General features: G+C 41.0%; 2 pseudogenes; one reads left to right on the top strand and one right to left on the bottom strand.

Annotated features, from left to right (window-relative positions):
- The first annotated feature begins 367 nt into the window (after positions 1 to 367).
- On the top strand, positions 368 to 5,977 carry LOC120041574 (annotated as a pseudogene).
- Positions 5,978 to 15,017: 9,040 nt separating this feature from the next.
- LOC120041570 lies at positions 15,018 to 16,270 on the bottom strand (annotated as a pseudogene).
- Between the last annotated feature and the right edge of the window lie 1,158 nt (positions 16,271 to 17,428).

Below are 17,428 nucleotides of genomic sequence, written 5' to 3'. Positions count from 1 at the left end.
AAGAGAACTGAAGGACCTCCCTAGCAGAGCTTGTGGCAGACTTGTACTTTGTACGTGTTTGTTTTAACCTCTTCAGTTAAGTGATAATATAGAATTAATCATTTAATATGGACTAAAGGAGTCCCTGGTGTTCAATTTCCACAAAACACATCTGTCATGATAAGCACAATACAATGTTTATTCAGGGTGAAAGGTTCTGTGGAAATTCTGATGTACATAATTTTATGGAAGTGGGAGGAGTTTTGCTGCTATATGAAAGAATGCTTCTCCTCTCCAGAGACACATATTCCGCTGTTGCAACTTCACTCTGAGTCTTGACTCTTAAACAGGTTTATTGCATATTGAATCAGACCTATCAGTTTTTCTTTCATCAAGATCTTCTATAGTCATCCTTAACACTGAGGCCTGCATATCATTCTATGTAAGTACACAATGTCTCTAAATAACTAATCTTACTATATGAGGAAATATTTGAAATCTATGTTTTTATTTTGACCAACAAATGAACAAAACTTTCAGGGAACAAATGCTTAGGATATTCTGAAACAGTTGCTTAATCAGTTATAAAGTCTAGTTAAACAAGCATGGTATGGGTTTGTTGTCCCCCACGATGAAATTGGGGAGGGGACTACGGATCTTTCTCTGTCCGTTCGTTCGTATGTTTGCTTGTAAGTTAGTAAAACAAGATATATCAGAGAGCACTGGGAGCACTGGGCCTGATTTTGACAAAGCTTGGGTTAATGATTCGTCTTGCCATACAGATTTGTCATTTACAAAATGACACTAATTGGCCCAAGATGGGGGCTATGGTAATTAACTGCAATTTGTTAGTAACACACAATAAGTCAATTGGCCCAGGAGGCGGTGCATCATTCGTGGGGGACGACATGTTAACTGTGGCCTTGTTTTCACATGGTTGACTTCAGCCTCCTATTGTTCTGTTTTGAATTCAAAAGTATGATGTTAGTATGATGTTTAATGTGAGGTGAGTAGACTGTTGAGTGTAGTGTTTACATCAAGCTGTCTCTTCATCTTGAATACACTGATTGACACATCTAGCATTGGGTGCTGAAATGTCAGGTTCCAAATTATTGAACTGCAGGGAAAGGTGAACTGAGAGAGGAAATTCTTCATGCCAGCAATTTTGCTCTGTTAAAGCTGCAGTAGGTATGTGTAGAAAGCAGACTTTGCTAGCAATAGTCCATCAAGTCAACTGGAAAGTTGCCAATTTTCAAAGTAGGTGACTGGTGCTATCTCGACAAAAAACAGGCTTTGTTCAGTCACTTTACCAACTTTATTATCCATAATATAAATGGAATGCATGAACAGGAATGTTACCAACAAACAAACATTTATCTGGCTCCAACTTCTGCTCCTCTGTGTGCAGCGATAGACCCTGCCTCAGCTGAACAGGAGGGGAGGGACTCAACTCTCTCACACACTCTCGTTCGCTTTCTGTGCCTTCTGCCTGCAGACATAACTGTTAATAAATCCCAAATAATGAAATTGATATAATTAATCATGTATATTTATCTGTTTAAATCTAATTATTTGTGCATATTAGGTGCATCCCTACTAGGGACACGATTGTCTGGAATGATATTTCAGAGTGATTGCAGAGTGAAGGGCAGTCAAAGAAGCTGGATCTTCTCTCAGAACATTTTACATACTGATAGCTGACAGTGTGTGATGACAATTTCACGAAATTGTTAAAAATAACTATGACCTAATGCAGCTTTAACATGAAAGCTTACTAAAATTAGAGAATCTACATCCATCTTTGAAACTGAGGCATGCAAAAGCGTTGTATGTCAGTAAAAAAAAATCTTAACCAACTCATCTTGCTAAGTGAAAAAATATTTTATAACTAAGGTTGATTTTATTACTAATTAACTGCCCATTTCAGGGAACAAACGGTACCTAAATGATGAAACAGTTGACTTACTGGTCATTATTTGTAGTTGATCGGTATATATGACATGATGTTTTTGTATTCACATTGTTCACTTTGGCCTGCTATTGTTTTTGTTTTCACATGGTGGATGTTGGCCTGCTCTGCTGATCCTGTGTAATGTATTCAGGTGAGTGACTAAACACAGGTTTCTCTAGCTATTCATATTGTCACGCTCGTCGTATGAAGTAGAAGGAGACCAAGGTGCAGCGTTGTAAGCGTTCATGATATTTAATCAAACTGAACACTGAAACAAAATAATAAAGTAGAACAAAACAGTTCTGTCAGGTGCAGACACAAAACAGAAACAACTACCCACAAAACACAGGTGGGAAAAAGGCTGCCTAAGTATGATTCCCAATCAGAGACAACGATAGGACAGCTGTCTATGATTGGGAACCACCCTCGGCCAAAAACAAAGAAATAAAACATAGAATGCCCACTCTAGTCACACCCTGTTCTAACCAAAATAGAAAATAAAAGCCTCTCTATGGCCAGGGCGTGACACATATTTCTTGTTGCATGTTCATGTTGTATTTATACTATATATTACAAGGATTCCATTTGACTCAGATATGCAGATGTGGTATGACAGTATGATGTTTAGTTGTTCCTATAAAGTAGACTGTTGAGTCTAGTGCTTTATACCAAACTTTCCTTTTCATCTTGATTTGACTAACACAACTAGTATTGAAATTACAGATTCTAAATTGTTAAAGTCCGGTAAAATAAAATACTTCACCTTTCTGAAACCATTTGAAATCGAGGTAAAGTTTCGATTTACATCCAGAAATTAAGTTTTAATTATTAACAGTCATGTTTTAGGAATTTCTTGACTAAATATGAATGTTAGATTCAATTGGACATACTGTATATTTTAAAAGGTTGACAGACCCTGTTATATATTAGACAGTGTCAAAATATTTTAATGCATACCTGTGAATACTGCAGTCTGTCTTAAAGATTATTGTTCTATATTAATTCAATTATATCTTTACTCTTTCAGATATTTCAAAGCAGAAACTTTGTTTGGAGAGGTGAGTTTCAGCACCATGAACACCTCATATTCTGATGTAGAATCTATTACATTCATACTCATCATTATAGGGCAGGTTATTATATTCTGATGAGCATCTGTTACATTCATACTCATCATTATAGGGCAGGTTATCATATTCTGATGTAGAATCTATAACATTCATACTCATCATTATAGGGCAGGTTATCATATTCTGATGTAGAATCTATTACATTCATACTCATCATTATAGGGCAGGTTATTATATTCTGATGAGCATCTGTTACATTCATACTCATCATTATAGGTCAGGTTATCATATTCTGAGTAGAATCTATTACATTCATACTCATCATTATAGGGCAGGTTATCATATTCTGATGTAGCATCTATTACATTCATACTCACCATTATAGGGCAGGTTATCATATTCTGATGTAGAATCTATTACATTCATACTCATCATTATAGGGCAGGTTATTATATTCTGATGAGCATCTGTTACATTCATACTCATCATTATAGGGCAGGTTATCATATTCTGATGTAGAATCTATAACATTCATACTCATCATTATAGGGCAGGTTATCATATTCTGATGTAGAATCTATTACATTCATACTCATCATTATAGTGCAGGTTATTATATTCTGATGAGCATCTGTTACATTCATACTCATCATTATAGGGCAGGTTATCATATTCTGATGTAGCATCTATTACATTCATACTCACCATTATAGGGCAGGTTATCATATTCTGATGTAGAATCTATTACATTCATACTCATCATTATAGGGCAGGTTATCATATTCTGATGTAGCATCTATTATATTCATACTCATCATTATAGGGCAGGTTATCATATTCTGATGAGCATCTATTACATTCATACTCATCATTATAGGGCAGGTTATTATATTCTAATGTAGCATCTGTAACATTTGTACTATAAATTGTAATTATAGCAACATCAGAATTAAATTTACAATGCATAGAGACGTGCTCACTTACACAACAATATGTTTCATTACTCAAGTCACCAAGTTGATCAGGAGGAAACAGCAGGAGGTAGAGTGGGGAGGTGCTGGGAGTAGGAGAGGGACTCCATGGTGTTGATCAGGAAGAAACAGCAGGAGGTAGAGTGGGGAGGTGCTGGGAGTAGGAGAGGGACTCCATGGTGTTGATCAGGAAGAAACAGCAGGAGGTAGAGTGGGGAGGTGCTGGGAGTAGGAGAGGGACTCCATGGTGTTGATCAGGAAGAAACAGCAGGAGGTAGAGTGGGGAGGTGCTGGGTCATTATAAGTCATTATATCCCTTGGTTATCATTTGATCCTTATATCTTGTTCTTTAATTTCCTTTTGGTACTTTGAATGTCTGAATCAGATCTCCTTTGAGTTGAAGCTTGAAGTTATGTGTACAAATTTGTATTTTTTAGGTTACTTGACACACACACACACACACACACTCAACATGGCAACCACACTGGAACTTATAGGTGGTCAAGGAGGCAGTGCATTTGAATTCCACGGCATGAACAACGGTGCCACCCTCAAGAAGATTGGAGTGGCGGTGGAAGGCTGGCAGGTGAAAGCTGTGCGGGTGGAGCTTACCGACGGCCGCGTTGCGACCTTTGGAGAGGCTAACACTTTCAAAGAGTTTGAGTTCAAACTCGGCGAGCGCATCACCAAGCTGTCTCTGTGGGGTAACGGCGCCGGCACACGTCTGGGTGCCATCAAGTTCACGACAAATGAGAACAGGGAGTTCTTTGAAAAAATGACCAGCTGGGGACTGAAGACTGAGTACACCATCAATGTGGGGTCCGGAATCTGCCTGGGGCTGCAGGGCAGGTCTGGCTCGGACATCGACTGCATGGGCTTCCTCTTCATCAACAACATCAAGTCGTCCGTGCTGACCGACATGAGGTATCCCACCCTGTCCCTCTTCAAACCCCAGGTGAGCTCTTTTATAGATGTGTGTAGACGGCTCAGGAAAACTCGACCGATGCTCTAACATTAAGGGGGCTGTCCACTTTAAAACATATAATCCAATATGGGGGTCGATATTCATCAGGCATCTCATTTCTAGGACAGTAGACACACATACACACACACACTAGTTATTATTGTTGGCTTTCTAAAAATTAATTGATCAGTTCCTCACTGATGACTAGTTCTTAAATTGTCTTTGTCTTGTCTGAACAATTTGTATATTTGTGTGTGTGTGTGTGTGTTTATTTTAGGTGAGCCCAGAATATGTGAAATCTCTGTCTCACCACAACGACACCTCCTTGGTTTAAGAAGAGTCCATTTCATACAGCAAGACCCTGACCAAGACTTCCTCCTGGTCCGTCAGCAACAAGATAGAGTCCACCTTGAGTGTGTCGGTCAAAGCAGGGATCCCGGATCTGGTCGAGGTGTCATCAGGGTTCAGCTTGACCGTGGGAGTGGAGCATTCCACCAGCCTGGAGAAGACAGAGACCATAACAGAATCAGATACCATCAACCTGAAGATCCCGCCAGGGAAGACCATGGATGTTGAGGTCACAGTGGGGAGAGCAAATATCGACCTCGACTACGAGGCCAACGTGAAAGTCACCTGCATGAATGGCAGTCAGCTGGTCTTCCCATCCAAGGGCGTCTACACCGGTGTGACTTACACTTCAGCGAGGGTATCCACAAAGGAGAGATAATAAGTACAGTGATAGAATTAAATAATTCTTTGTGTGCCTTTTCTGTTACTATGATCATCTTTGAGTGATTCTGATTGAACCCAGTTGACTCAGCTCTTTCTGTTATTATGATCATCTTTGAGTGATTCTAATTGAACCCAGTTGACTCAGGTCTTTCTGTTATTATGATAAACTTTGAGTGATTCTAATTGAACCCAGTTGACTCAGCTCTTTATTTCTGTCTCAACAGAGGGGAAAACGACAGGAGGGTCATTCTTACAATACGGTGCCTTTGTGTCCCATAACATGTTAACACATACACTACAGGTCAAAAGTTTTAGAACACCTACTCATTCAAGGGTTTTTCTTTATTTTGACTATTTTCTACATTGCAGAATAATAGTGAAGACATCAAAACTATGAACTAACACATATGGAATCATGTAGTAACCAACAAGTGTTTAACAAATCAAAATAGATTTTAGATTCTTCAAATAGCCACCCTTTTTCTTGATGACAGCTTTGCACACTCTTGGCAATCTCTCAACCAGCTCCATGAGGTAGTCACCTGGAATGCATTTCAATTAACAGGTGTGCCTTCTTAAAAGTTAATTTGTGGAATGGATTTCCTTCTTAATGCGTTTGAGCCAATTAGTTGTGTTGTGACAAGGTAGAGGTGGTATACAGAAGATAGCCCTATTTGGTAAAAGAACAAGTCCATTTTATGGAAAGAACAGCTAAAATAAGAAAAGAGAAACCAAAGTCCATCATTACTTTAAGACATGAATGTCAGTCAATCTGGAAAATTTCAAGAACTTTGAAAGTTTCTTCAAGTGCAGTCGCATAAACCATCAAGCGCTATGATGAAACTAGCTCTCATGAGGACCGCCACAGGAATGGAAGACCCAGAGTTACCTCTGCTGCGGGTCTAAGCTTATTAGAGTTACCAGCCTCAGAAATTGCAGCCCAAATAAATGCTTCACAGAGTTCAAGTAAAAGACATATCTCAACATCAACTTTTCATAGGAGACTGTGTGAATCAGGCCTTCAGGGTCGAAAGAACCCCCTACTAAAAGACACCAATAAGAAGAAGAGACTTGCTTGGGCCAAGAAATCTGAGCAATGGACATTAGACTGGTGGAAATGTGTAATTTGGGCTGGAGTCCAAATTGGAGGTTTTGGATCCAACCGCTGCGTCCAACCTCCGCATTGTGGACAAACGGATGAGCTCTGCATGTGTATTTCCCACCGTGAAGCATGGAGGAGGAGGCGTTTTGGTATGGGGGTGCTTTGCTGGTGACACTGTCTGTGATTTATTTAGAATTCATGGCACAATTAACCAGCATGGCTACCACAACATTCTGCAGCGATACACCATCCCTTCTGGTTTGAGCTTAGTGGCACTATCATTTGTTTTTCAACAGGACAATGACCCAATACACCTCCAGGCTGTGTAAGGGCTATTTCACCAAGAAGAAGAGTCCACAATCCCCTGACCTCAACTATTTGATTCCATATGTGTTACTTCATAGTGTTGGTGTCTTCACTATTATTCTACAATGCAGAAAATAGTAAAAAATAAAGAAAAACCCTTGAATGAGTAGGTAATCTAAAACTTTTGACCGGTAGTGTATTTTGTGTGAATTATTGAACCACATTCATTGCAAAATGTTTTAATATATGGTTAGACCCAAATTTACCATAAAAAACAATGTTATGTAACTATAGCTTAATTTCATGAATAATAAACCATTTGTCTTTTGTTTCACCATGTCCCCAGTCAAGTTTATAAGTTTATCAAACTTCCATTTGATATAATAATAATGCAATTCACAAATATTTTAATTATCATGACGTTGAGTTGTTCTCTTTCTAATCACATTGTTTATCATGATGTATTTATTATCAGAATCATCCAATGTGTTTGTTAGCACACATGCAGTCACACACACACACACACACACACAGTCTCATGCACATCACAACTGCTGCTAACAGAATATTGTGATTGCTAAATACTGCACAATTTAAACACTTGCCCCAATCCCCCCTTCCCCCAAATACGTTTAAATATTGGACTATAAATTGTGCAGCATCACAGCTGCATATCAGTTATAATTTAAGAGCATATTCTAGTAACTATCTGGCGGCAGGTAGCCTTGTGGTTAGAGCGTTGGGCCAGTAACCAAAAGGTTGCTAGATTGAATCCTCGAGCTGACAAGGTAAAAAATCTGTCAATCTGCCCGTCAGTTCCTAGGCTGTCATTGTAAATAAGAATTTGTTCTCAACTGACTTGCCTAGTTAAACAAAGGTTAAATAAAATAAACAATAAAAATAAAGTATGACTTGGAACTCTCCAAATAAAGTGAAACACAAGTAGAGTTTAGTTGGCGTCTACAGACCATCTACTTCAGATTCAACTATGTATCAGCTGATGAGCATGTTCAGTGCATTTACTAACTCTAGTAACTCTCTGTAAATATGAATTGGGACTATCTAAATGAAGTGAAATACTGTTTAAATTAATATGTAATAATCACTCAACACAGCCAAATGGCAACTATTGGGATGAGGGAAATTATGTTTTGACACTGCAGCACCTGGGGGAATACACTGAACAATAATATAAATCACCATGTAAAGTGTTGGTCCCACTGCAGCACCTGGGGGAATACACTGAACAATAATATAAATCACCATGTAAAGTGTTGGTCCCACTGCAGCACCTGGGGGAATACACTGAACAATAATATAAATCACCATGTAAAGTGTTGGTCCCACTGCATCACCTGGGGGAAAACACTGAACAATAATATAAATCACCATGTAAAGTGTTGGTCCCACTGCAGCACCTGGGGGAATACACTGAACAATAATATAAATCACCATGTAAAGTGTTGGTCCCACTGCAGCACCTGGGGGAATACACTGAACAATAATATATATATCACCATGTAAAGTGTTGGTCCCACTGCAGCACCTGGGGGAATAGACTGAACAATAATATAAATCACCATGTAAAGTGTTGGTCCCACTGCAGCACCTGGGGGAATACACTGAACAATAATATAAATCACCATGTAAAGTGTTGGTCCCACTGCAGCACCTGGGGGAATACACTGAACAATAATATAAATCACCATGTAAAGTGTTGGTCCCACTGCAGCACCCGGGGGAATACACTGAACAATAATATAAATCACCATGTAAAGTGTTGGTCCCACTGCAGCACCTGGGGGAATACACTGAACAATAATATAAATCACCATGTAAAGTGTTGGTCCCACTGCAGCACCTGGGGGAATACACTGAACAATAATATAAATCACCATGTAAAGTGTTGGTCCCACTGCAGCACCTGGGGGAATACACTGAACAATAATATAAATCACCATGTAAAGTGTTGGTCCCACTGCAGCACCTGGGGGAATACACTGAACAATAATATAAATCACCATGTAAAGTGTTGGTCCCACTGCAGCACCTGGGGGAATACACTGAACAATAATATAAATCACCATGTAAAGTGTTGGTCCCACTGCAGCACCTGGGGGAATACACTGAACAATAATATACATCACCATGTAAAGTGTTGGTCCCACTGCAGCACCTGGGGGAATACACTGAACAATAATATAAATCACCATGTAAAGTGTTGGTCCCACTGCAGCACCTGGGGGAATACACTGAACAATAATATAATTCACCATGTAAAGTGTTGGTCCCACTGCATCACCTGGGGGAATACACTGAACAATAATATAAATCACCATGTAAAGTGTTGGTCCCACTGCAGCACCTGGGGGAATACACTGAACAATAATATATATATCACCATGTAAAGTGTTGGTCCCACTGCATCACCTGGGGGAATACACTGAACAATAATATAAATCACCATGTAAAGTGTTGGTCCCACTGCAGCACCTGGGGGAATACACTGAACATAATATAAATCACCATGTAAAGTGTTGGTCCCACTGCAGCACCTGGGGGAATACACTGAACAATAATATAAATCACCATGTAAAGTGTTGGTCCCACTGCATCACCTGGGGGAATACACTGAACAATAATATAAATCACCATGTAAAGTGTTGGTCCCACTGCAGCACCTGGGGGAATACACTGAACAATAATATTAATCACCATGTAAAGTGTTGGTCCCACTGCAGCACCTGGGGGAATACACTGAACACTATCGCTGTTATGCATTTTCCCTTTGCCAAGGTAAAAAGGTGTAGATTCACACGTAGAGCGTTGCAGGTGTTTATTTCGCCTTCGCAGAAGGCAGGATAGTGGTCGTAGGCAATGGTCATACACAGGTAGGCAAACAGGCAGGTGAATCAAAACTAGGATTGAAGGCTATAACAGGTTCTGACAAACGAGCTGGGAAAAGGCTTAGTAGAGTCAAAACGAACAATACCTCACAAAGGCACAAACAGAATGAACTGAACTAAATAAGGAGCTGATGAGACCAGGTCAGTAACGAACACAGGTGAAATCAATAAACAAAAATGAGAGACAGGGCTACGTTCAAGAACACAGTGGCTTCTTAAATGGAAGAATGGGAGAAACTCCCCAAATGCATGAGTGCCAAGCTTGTAGCAAGAAGATCCGAGGCTGTAATCGCCGCCAAAGGTGCTTCAACAAAATACTGAGTAAAGGGTCTGGATACTTATGTAAATGTGATACTTCAGTTTTTTATAACATTTGGCAAAATTTCTAAAAAGCCGTTTTTGCTTTGTCATTATGGGGTATTGTTTGTAAAGAAAAATGATTTAATAAATTTTAGAATAAGGCTGTAACGTAACGTGAAAAAGTCAACGGGTCTGAATACTTTCCGAATGCACTGTAGATTATCTATTGTGTGTGTGAAAAGTAACACATACACTGAGTGCACAAAATATTAAGAACACCTGCTCTTTCCGTGACACAGACTTACCAGGTGAATCCAGGTGAAAGCTATGATCTCTTATTGATGTCACTTGTTAAATCCACTTCAATCAGTGTAGATGAAGGGGAGACAGGCTAAAGAAGGATTTTTAAGCCTTGAGACAATTAAGACATGGATTTTGTACGTGTGCCATTCAGAGGGTGAATGGGCAAGACAAAATATTTAAGTGCCTTTGAACAGGGTATGGTAGTAGGTGCCAGGCACACCGGTATGTGTCAAGAATTGCAACACTGCTGGGTTTTTCATGCTCAACAGTTTCCCGTGTGTGTCAAGAATGGTCCACCATCGAAACGACATTCAGCCATCTTGACACAACTGTGGGAAGCATTGGAGTCAACATTAGCCAGCAACCCTATGGAACGCTTTTGACACCTTGTAGACACCTTGTGTTCTCATTTACAACTGCGACCTGGCCAAGATAAAGCGATGCAGTGCGACAAAAACAACAACATAGAGTTACACATGGGATAAACACATGTACAGTCAATAACACAATAGTAAAAATCTATGTACAGTGTGTGCAAACGTAGTAAGGTTAATAGGCCATAGTGGCGAAAATTTGGAAATTAAACGCTGGAGTTAAAGATGTGCAGATGATGATGTGCAAGCGGAGGTACTGGGGTGCAAAAGAGCAAAAAGTAAATGACAGTATGGGGATGAGGTAGTTGGGTGTGCTATTTACAGATGGGCTGTGTACAGGTACAGTGATCAGTAAGCTGCACTGACAGCTGATGCTTAAAGTTAGTGAGGGAGATATGGTGTGTGGGCTGTGCTTTGGCAAAGTGGGTGGGGTTATATCCTTCCTGTTTGGCCTTGTCCAGGGGTATCATCGGATGGGGCCACAGTGTCTCCTGACACCTCCTGTCTCAGCCTCCAGTATTTATGCTGCAGTCGTCTATGTGTCGAGGGGCTAGGGTCAGTTTGTTATATCTGGAGTACTTCTCCTGTCTTATCCGGTGTCCTGTGTGAATTTAAGTATGCTCTCTCTAATTCTCTCTTTCTCTCTTTCTTTCTCTCACTCGGAGGACCTGAGTCCTAGGACCATGCCTCAGGACTACCTGGCATGATGACTCCTTGCTGTCCCTAGTCCACCTGGCCGTGCTGCTGCTCAAGTTTCAATTGTTCTGCCTGCGGCTATGGAACCCTGACCTGTTCACCGGACGTGCTACCTGTCCCAGACCTGCTGTTTACAACTCTCTAGAGACCGCAGGAGCGGTAGAGATACTCTTAATGATCTTCTATGAAAAGCCAACTGACATTTACTCCTGAGGTGCTGACTTGCTGCACCCTCGACAACTACTGTGATTATTATTATTTGACCATGCTGGTCATTTATGAACATTTGAACATCTTGGCCATGTTCTGTTATAATCTCCACCCGGCACAGCCAGAAGAGGACTGGCCACCCCTCATAGCCTGGTTCCTCTCTAGGTTTCTTCCTAGGTTTTGGCCTTTCTAGGGAGTTTTTCCTAGCCACCGTGCTTCTACACCTGCATTGCTTGCTGTTTGGGGTTTTAGGCTGGGTTTCTGTACAGCACTTTGAGATATCAGCTGATGTAAGAAGGGCTTTATAAATACATTTGATGTGATTTCATTTGATATAAGTCTCCAGCTTCAGTAATTTTGCAATTCTTTCCAGTCATGGGCAGCAGAGAACTGGAAGGAAACGCGGCCAAAAGAGGTGTTGGCTTTGGGGATGACCAGTGAAATATACCTGCTGGAGCACGTGCTACGGGTGGGTGTTGCTATGGTGACCAGTGAGCTGAGATAAGGCGGGGCTTTACCTAGCAAAGACTTATAGATGACCTGGAGCCAGTGGGTTTGGCGACGAATATGTAGCGAGGGCCAGCCAACGAGAGCATACAGGTCGCAGTGGTGGGTAGTATATGGGGCTTTAGTGACAAAACAGATGGCACTGTGATAGGCTACATCCAATTTGCTGAGTAGAGTGTTGGAGACTATTTTGTAAATGACATCGCAGAAGTCAATGATGGTAGGATAGTCAGTTTTATGAGGGTATGTTTGGCAGCATGAGTGAAGGAGGAAGCCAATTCTACCTTTCATTTTGACTCTACTAAGCCTTTTCCCAGCTCGTTTGTCAGAACCTGTTATAGCCTTCAATCCTAGTTTTGATTCACCTGCCTGTTTGCCTACCTGTGTATGACCATTGCCTGCGACCACTATCCTGCCTTCTTTGAAGGCGAAATAAACACCTGCAACGCTCTACGTGTGAATCTACACCTTTTTCTCCCTGAGTATTAATCACAGCTGCAACATAACATACGTGGGAAAAGGCAAATCTCTAGATTTCACTTGACTGGGAATACAGATATGCATCTGTTGGTCAAAGACACATAATAAAAAAGGTAGGGGAGTGGATCAGAAAACCAGTCAGTATCTGGTGTGACCACCATTTGCCTCATGTAGTGCGACGTATCTCCTTCACATAAAGTTGATCAGGCTGTTGATTGTGACCTGTTTTCCCACTCTTCAACGGCTATGCGAAGTTAATGGATATTGGCTGGAACACGCTGTCGTACATGTCAATCCAGAGCATCCCAAACATGCACAATGGGTGACATATCTGGTGGGTATGCAGGCCATGGAAGAACAGGAACATTTTCAGATGCCAGGAATTGTGTACAGATCCTTGCAACATGCATTATAATTATTTATTTATTTTTTATTTAACCTTTATTTTACTAGGCAAGTCAGTTAAATTCTTATTTACAATGACGGCCTAACCCGGACGATGCTGGGCCAATTGTGCATCGCCCTATAAGACTCCCAATCACGGCCGGATGTGATACAGCCTGGATTCAAACCAGGGACTATAGTGACGCCGCTTGCACTGAGATTCAGTGCCCGAGACCGCTGCTCCACTTGGGAGCTCAAATGCTGAAACGTAAGTTGATGTGGGCGGATGAATGGCACGACAATGGACCTCAGGATCTCATCACTTTATCTCTGTGCATTCAAATTGCCATCGATGAAATGCAGTTGTACTTGTTGTCCCTAGTTTATGCCTGCCCATGACATAATCTCGCCGCCACCATGGGGAACTCTGTTAACAACATTGACATCAACAAACCGCATGCCCACATGACACCATAGACATGCTCTGCGGTTGTGAGGCTGGTTGGAAGTGGTGACCTATTTTCTATAACGACATGGCAGAAAAATATACATTAAATTCCCTGCAACAGCTCTCGTGAATATTCCTGTGTTCAGCATGCCAATGGCACTCTTCTTCAACTTCATATGTCTGTGGCATTGTATTCTGCACATTTTAGAGTGGCTATTTATATTCCCCAGCACAAGGTACACCTGTGTAATGATCATGCTGTTTAATCAGCTTCTTGATATGCCACACCTGTCAGGTGGATGGATTATCTTGGTAAAGGGAAAATGCATAACAGCGACATTTGAGAGAAATACTTTTTGGGGATGTTTTATTTCAGGTCATTAAACATGGGACCAACACTTTACATGGTGATTTATATTATTGTTCAGTGTATTCCCCCAGGTACTGCAGTGGGACCAACACTTTACATGGTGATTTATATTATTGTTCAGTGTATTCCCCCAGGTGCTGCAGTGGGAACAACACTTTACATGGTGATTTATATTATTGTTCAGTATATTCCCCAGGTGCTGCAGTGTCAAAAGGTAATTTCATTAATTCCAGGATTTGCATGTTTAGAGCTTATTGAATATTCATTTTAAGTATTTCATGTTGTTTACACTCTCACCACTAGGCTAACTGCTGGCCCATAGTTACTAGCACTACAACAAAAATGCTGTTAGTTGTAACTGATAGGCAGCTGAGATGCTGCTTGGATTCTACACAATGTATAGTCCAATATTTACATGTCTTTTGGGTTAGGGTGAAATATTTAAATTGTTCATTAGATGAGTCTGTTAGATGTGGTGTGTGTAACGTGAACGTGCTTGAGTGACTGCATGTGTTAACCATAAAGATTTTGTTAAAGAGAACTCAATGTAATTACCAATATTTGCAAATTTTATTTAATGTCCGATGGAAGTCGAAACTATACAGGAGATATGGCAAACACAAGACAAATTTATGAAATCAAGTTACATAACATCGTGTTTATGGTAAATGGGGGTCGAACCATAATAAACATCTTTAAATTAATGTTGTTCAATAATTCAACCAAAAGTGAAAATGCTTCCCCCCCTTCTCCCAAACAGGTTTTAACATGTCATTGGACACAAAAGGCACCAGATTGTAGGAAAGACCCACCTATTGTTATACCTTCTGAGACAAAGAACTGGGTCAACTGGTTCAATTAGAATCACTCAAAAATGATCATAATAACAGAAAAGGCACACAGAATCAGTAATGGTGTCAATTTCTATCACTGCACTTTTTATTCATAAAGTCACACACTTGACTCATCTCTCCTTTGTGGACATCCTCACTGAAGTGTAAGTCACACCAGTGTAGATGCCGTTGGATGGGAAGACCAGCTGACTGCCATTCATGCAGGTGACTTTTACTGTGGCCCTGTAGTCGAGGTCGATATTTGCTTTCCCCATTGTGATCTCAACATCCATGGTCTTCCCTGGCGGGATCTTCACGTTGATGGTACCCGATTCTGTTATGGTCTCGGTCTTGTGCAGGCTGGTGAATTGCTCCACTCCCACGGTCAAGCTGAACCCTGATGACCCCTCGACCAGATCTGGGATCCCCACTTTGACTGACACACTCAAGGTGGACTCCATCTTGTTGCTGACGGACCAGGAGGAAGTCTTGGTCAGGGTCTTGCTGTATGTAATGGACTTTTCTAGAACCAAGGAGGTGTCGTTCTGGTGAGACACGGATTTCACATTCTGGGGTCACCTAAAACCAACAAAGATACAAGATGTTCAAACAAGACAAAGACAATTTAATAACTGATAATAGATTTTTAGAAAGTCAACAAAAATAACAGGTGTGTGCTTGCTATCTTGGACTGATGTGTACGAGTAAAAGTAAAAAATTATTTTTTCTTTTAAAAAGTGTTGGGGCTATTTTGCTGACCAAGGCCAATTAAACATAAGGCATGACTGTCCTAGAAATGAGATGCCTGATGAATGTCGACCCCCATATTGGATTACATGTTTTAAAGTGGACAGCCCCCTTAATGTTAGAGCATCGGTAGAGTATTCCTGAGCCGTCTACACACACCTGGGGTTTGAAGAGGGACAGGGTGGGATACTCCATGTCAGTCATTACGGACGACTTGATGGTTGATGAAGAGGAAGCCCATGCAGTCGATGTCTGAGCCAGACCTGCCCTGCAGCCCCAGGCAGATTCCGGACCCCACATCTATGGTGTACTCAGTCTTCAGTTCCCAGCTGGTCATTTTTCAAAGAACTGACGGTTCTGACTGGTCATGAACTTGATGGCACCCAGACGTGTGCCGGCGCCGTTACCCCACAGAGACAGCTTGGTGATGCGCTCCCCGAGGTTGAACTCAAACTCATTGAAAGTGTTAGCATCTCCAAAAGTCGCTACTTTCCCGTCGGTCAGCTCCGCCCGCACAGCTTTGACCTGCCAGCCTCCCACCGCCACTCCGATCTTCTTGAGGGTGGCACCGTTGTCCATAGCCGTGGAATTCAAAGGAAGTGCCTCCACCACCGATCAAATGCAGTGTGGTTGCCATGTGTGTGTGCGTCACGTAACCTCAAATACAAATTTGTACAGATCAATTTAAGAAGCCTCCAACTCAAGGAACTGATTCAGACATTCAAAGCCACAGAGTCCCTCTCCTACTCCCAGCACCTCCTGCTGTTTCTTCCTGATCAACTTGGTGACTTATATGTAATGAAACATATTGTTGTGTAAGTGAGGACGTCTCTATGCACTTAAATTAATTCTGATGTTGCTATAATTACGAAGAATCATGATGAATATGAATGTTAGATTCCACTTCAGAATGAGAGTTGTTTATGGTGCTGGAACTCACCTTTCCAATCAAATGCCTCTTTGAAATATCTGAAAGAATAGATGGCATTTTATTAATTAATATATAACAATATTCATTAACACAGGCTACAGTATTCACAGGTATGCATTAATATATTATGACACTGTCTAATATAGAACAGGGTCTGTCAAACTTTTAAAGTACCTGTCCAATTAAACTGACCCTCAGATTTAGTCAAGTAACACCTAAAACATGACTGAATAATAAAGTAAAGTGAACAATTTCAATGATCAAAAACAGTCCTTTTAACATACTTTTAGCAGGACCAGCTACAAAATACTTTACAATATACAAGCCATACCAAGAAGCTCTCCCTGAGCAACACAGGACATCAAAGAAGCTCTCTCTGCCTAACAAAGGAACACTGGCTTATAAAGCTGCAGAAGGAGTTTGTAATTGCCGACAGCTGTATCCCCTAACGAGAGGGCGGGATCAGAGCTCCAATCTGCACTGGGGCTGACCAATCAGCTGCTTGGGGGAATCCAGGAAGCCATTTCCTGAAATATACATATACACAAACCCACAACTCAAAAACTGGGGAACGTAACAGTATTGAAGATGAAGAGACAGCTTGATGTAAAGGACTACACTCAACAGTCTACTCACCTCACATTAAACATCATACTAACATCATACTTTTGAATTCAAAACAGAACAATAGGAGGCTGAAGTCAACCATGTGAAAACAAGGCCACAGTAAACATGTCGTACCCCACGAATGATGCACCGCCTCCTGGGCCAATTGACTTATTGTGTGTTACTAACAAATTGCAGTTAATTACCATAACTCCCACCTTGGAGCAATCAGTGTAATTTTGTAAAATGTTGGATCTC

The sequence above is a fragment of the Salvelinus namaycush genome, unplaced genomic scaffold (genome assembly GCF_016432855.1).
Source record: "Salvelinus namaycush isolate Seneca unplaced genomic scaffold, SaNama_1.0 Scaffold479, whole genome shotgun sequence".
Lineage (NCBI taxonomy): Eukaryota > Metazoa > Chordata > Actinopteri > Salmoniformes > Salmonidae > Salvelinus > Salvelinus namaycush.
The sequence above is the reverse complement of the archived record's forward strand: the minus strand, read 5'-3'. Positions and strand labels throughout refer to the sequence as shown.